This window comes from Salmo trutta, chromosome 6 (assembly GCF_901001165.1).
Source record: "Salmo trutta chromosome 6, fSalTru1.1, whole genome shotgun sequence".
Classification (NCBI taxonomy): Eukaryota; Metazoa; Chordata; class Actinopteri; order Salmoniformes; family Salmonidae; genus Salmo; species Salmo trutta.
This window is the reverse complement of record NC_042962.1, coordinates 11681757-11686756: the sequence shown is the minus strand read 5'-3', so window position 1 is coordinate 11686756 and position 5000 is coordinate 11681757. Positions and strand designations below refer to the sequence as shown.

General features: G+C 44.1%; 1 protein-coding gene across 4 annotated transcripts in view; it reads right to left on the bottom strand.

The window, feature by feature from the left end:
- Window positions 1-5000, bottom strand: part of LOC115195408 (RAB11-binding protein RELCH homolog) — a 55470-nt gene that overhangs the window by 48465 nt on the left and 2005 nt on the right. The gene's annotated exons all lie outside the window — the stretch shown is intronic.

Below are 5000 nucleotides of genomic sequence, written 5' to 3'. Positions count from 1 at the left end.
ACCAGGGGTGACCAACTAGGACCTATTGCAGAGTGACATCATGGTAACATCTTCAGGCCAGGGGTGGCCAACTACGACCTATTGCAGAGTGACACCATGTTCAGTGCAAATTCAGTCATTTTAGACTATTGAGATGCAGCCTAGTCACTTTAATAATGTTAATATTACTCATATCACATGTATATACTGTATTTCATACCATGTATTGCACCTTGCCTATGTCGCTCGGCCATCGCTCCTCCATATACTTACATGTACATATTCTCATTCACCCCTTTAGATGTGTGTGCATTAGGTAGTTGGGGAATTGTTAGATATTACTGCACTGTAGGGAACTAGAAGCACAAGCATTTCACTACACTTGCATTAACATCTGCTAACCATGTGTATGTGACCAATAACATGTGATTTGAGATGCAGCCCAGTTGTAAGGTGCAGCTGCAGTGCTGGATATAGGTTGTTATTTCTGTGGTGAGCTAGAAACCAGGTAGATCAGCATGGCAGGTTGCCCAGCAGTTAAGAGCATTGAGACAATAATCAACAATAATCCCTGGTTCAAATACCCGAGCCGACTAAGTGAAAAATCTGTTGATTGTGCCCTTGAGCAAGGCACTTACAAATGGGAAGTGGGACTGTTGACTATTCATGGTCCTGGTTCTCATGAAGACCATACAGGTATTGAGGAGTATCTGGTTCCATGAAGACAATACAGGTATTGGTCAGTATCTGGTTCCATGAAGACCATACAGGTATTGAGGTGTATCTGGTTCCATGAAGACCATACAGGTATTGAGGTGTATCTGGTTCCATGAAGACCATACAGGTATTCAGGTGTATCTGATTCCATGAAGACCATACAGGTATTGGTCAGTATCTGGTTCCAAGAAGACCATACAGGTATTGGTCAGTATCTGGTTCCAAGAAGACCATACAGGTATTGAGGAGTATCTGGTTCCATGAAGACCATACAGGTATTGGTCAGTATCTGGTTCCATGAAGACCATACAGGTATTGGTCAGTATCTGGTTCCATGAAGACCATACAGGTATTGGTCAGTATCTGGTTCCATGAAGACCATACAGGTATTGAGGAGTATCTGGTTCCATGAAGACCATACAGGTATTGGTCAGTATCTGGTTCCATGAAGACCATACAGGTATTGAGGTGTATCTGGTTCCATGAAGACCATACAGGTATTGAGGTGTATCTGGTTCCATGAAGACCATACAGGTATTGAGGTGTATCTGGTTCCATGAAGACCATACAGGTATTGAGGTGTATCTGGTTCCATGAAGACCATACAGGTATTGAGGTGTATCTGGTTCCATGAAGACCATACAGGTATTGGGGAGTATCTGGTTCCATGAAGACCATACAGGTATTGGGGAGTATCTGGTTCCATGAAGACCATACAGGTATTGAGGTGTATCTGGTTCCATGAAGACCATACAGGTATTGAGGTGTATCTGGTTCCATGAAGACCATACAGGTATTGAGGAGTATCTGGTTCCATGAAGACCATACAGGTATTGAGGAGTATCTGGTTCCATGAAGACCATACAGGTATTGGTCAGTATCTGGTTCCATGAAGACCATACAGGTATTGGTCAGTATCTGGTTCCATGAAGTTCATACAGGTATTGAGGAGCATCTGGTTCCATGAAGACCATACAGGTATTGAGGAGCATCTGGTTCCATGAAGACCATACAGGTATTGAGGAGTATCTGGTTCCATGAAGACCATACAGGTATTGGTCTCTGGTTCCATGAAGACCATACAGGTATTGAGGAGTATCTGGTTCCATGAAGACCATACAGGTATTGAGGAGTATCTAGTTCCATGAAGACCATACAGGTATTGAATAGTATCTGGTTCCATGAAGACCATACAGGTATTGAGGAGTATCTGGTTCCATGAAGACCATACAGGTATTGGTCAGTATCTGGTTCCATGAAGACCATACAGGTATTGAGGAGTATCTGGTTCCATGAAGACCATACAGGTATTGAGGTGTATCTGGTTCCATGAAGACCATACAGGTATTGGTCAGTATCTGGTTCCATGAAGACCATACAGGTATTGAGGTGTATCTGGTTCCATGAAGACCATACAGGTATTGAGGTGTATCTGGTTCCATGAAGACCATACAGGTAATGAGGTGTATCTGGTTCCATGAAGACCATACAGGTAATGGGGAGTATCTTTCGGCTTGGTCTGTCTGCCATAAGTCCATTATGATGTATGAGTATTGATAGTAAAGAGGACAGGTGGCTGGCAGATTTCTACTGTTTTACTGTTACACTAATTCAGTCAGTCATCAAAGTCAAACGTCTTTTGTTCCTAGTCACGTGTCCATGGTGTGGAGTGTACAACTTAAAGGTGTGTTTTTGAGCTGCCAGTGGGAGGCCTACAAACAGTAGGAGCACAGAGGTGTGTGTGTGTTGATTCTGGCTGTCTAACTGACACAGAACAAAGTCCATACCTCCTGCCACCGAGGCAGAACAAGCTCTCTTTTCTTCACCTTGTTTTTCATAGATTTTTGGTGGGAAGCCAGATTCTTCCTAACTGTCAGTAGATAATTAAAAGAATAACTGTGATATGCAAATCACATGGACTATGTGGTGAGCCCACCTGACTCTACCAACCACTCAGTCACACACACCACAATCTCACACATACACACACCATAGTGTCACACACGCACACATTGTTTTGACATTTTAGTCATTCAGCAGATGCTCTTATCCAGAGCGACTTACAGTAGTGAATGCATACATTTCATACATTTTAAAATTTTTATCTATTTTTTATCTTTTTCTACTGGCCCCCCGTGGGAATCGAACCCACAACCCTGGCATTGGACCCACCGTGCTGGCGTTGCAAACACCATGCTCTACCAACTGAGCCACAGGGAAGGCCCTGACACACCAGTGTCACACACACACACACACCCCACAGTGTCACACACACCCCACAGTGTCACACACACACACCCCACAGTGTCACACACACACACACCCCCCACAGTGTCACACACACACACACACCCCCCACAGTGTCACACACACACACCCCCCCCACAGTGTCACACACACACACCCCCCCCACAGTGTCACACACACACACCCCCCCACAGTGTCACACACACACACCCCCCACAGTGTCACACACACACACCCCCCACAGTGTCACACACACACACCCCCCACAGTGTCACACACACACACCCCACAGTGTCACACACACACACCCACAGTGTCACACACACACACACCACAGTGTCACACACACACACACCACAGTGTCACACACACACACACACCACAGTGTCACACACACACACCACAGTGTCACACACACACCAGTGTCACACACACACACCAGTGTCACACACACACACCAGTGTCACACACACACCAGTGTCACACACAAACTCAAAAACCACAATCTCATAGATGAAGTTGAACCATAGCGGACTTCAACAATCAATAGACTAAAGGCGCCCACATGCTCCCAGACGAAACGGTTTAGTAGAGTTTGGAAGTTTACATACACCTTAGCCAAATACATTTAAACTCAGTTTTTCACAATTCCTGACATTTAATCCTAGTAACAATCCCTGTTTTAGGTCAGTTAGGATCACCACTTTATTTTAAGACTGTGAAATGTCAGAAAGATGTCGAAGAGAGAATGATTTATTTCAGCTTTTATTTCTTTTATCACATTCCCAGTGGGTCAGAAGTTTACATACACTCAATTAGTATTTGGTAGCATTGCCTTTAAAATGTTCAATTTGGTTCAAATGTTTCAGGTAGCCTTCAACAAGCTTCCCACAATCAGTTCGGTGAATTTTGGCCCATTCCTCCAGACAGAGCTGGTGTAACTGAGTCAGGTTTGTAGGCCTCCTTGCTCGCACACGCTTTTTCAGATCTGCCCACATATTTTCTATAGGATTGAGGTCAGGGCTTTGTGATGGCCACTCCAATACCTTGACTTTGTTGTCCTTAAGCCATTTTGCCACAACTTTGGAAGTATGCTTGGGGTCATTGTCCATTTGGAAGACCCATTTGCGACCAAGCTTTAACTTCCTGACTGATGTCTTGAGATGTTGCTTCAATTCATCTACATCATTTTTCTACCTCATGATGCCATCTATTTGTGAAGTGCACCAGTCCCTCCTGCAGCAAAGCACCCCCACAACATGATGCTCCCACCTCCGTGCTTCACGGTTGGGATTGTGTTCTTCGGCTTGCAAGCCTCCCCCTTTTTCCTCCAAACATAACAATGGTCATTATGGCCAAACAGTTTCATCAGACCAGAGGACATTTCTCCAAAAAGTACGATCTTTGTCCCCATGTGCAGTTGCAAACCATAGTCTGGAGCAGTGGCTTCTTCCTTGCTGAGCGGGCCTTTCAGGTTATGTTGATATAGGACTCGTTTTACTGTGGATATAGATACTTTTGTACCTGTTTCCTCCAGCATATTCACAAGGTCCTTTGCTGTTGTTCTGGGATTGATTTGCACTTTTCGCACCAAAGTACGTTCATCTCTAGGAGACAGAACGTGTCTTCTTCCTGAGCGGTTTGATGGCTGCGTGGTCCCATGGTGTTTATACTTGCATACTATTGTTTGTACAGATGAATGTGGTACCTTCAGGCGTTTGGAAATGGCTTCCAAGGATGAACCAGACTTGTGGAGGTCTACAACTTTTTTTTCTGAGGTCTTGACTGATTTCTTTTGATTTTCCCATGATGTCAAGCAAAGAGGCACCGAGTTTGAAGGTAGGCCTTGAAATACATCCTCAGGTATACCTCCAATTGACTCAAATGACGTCAATTAGCCTATCAGAAGCTTCTAAAGCCATGACATCATTTTCTGGAATTTTCCAAGCTGTTTAAAGGCACAGTCAATTTAGTGTATGTAAACTTCTGACCTACTGGAATTGTGATACAGTGAATTATAAGTGAAATAATCTGTCTGTAAACAATTACTGGAAAAA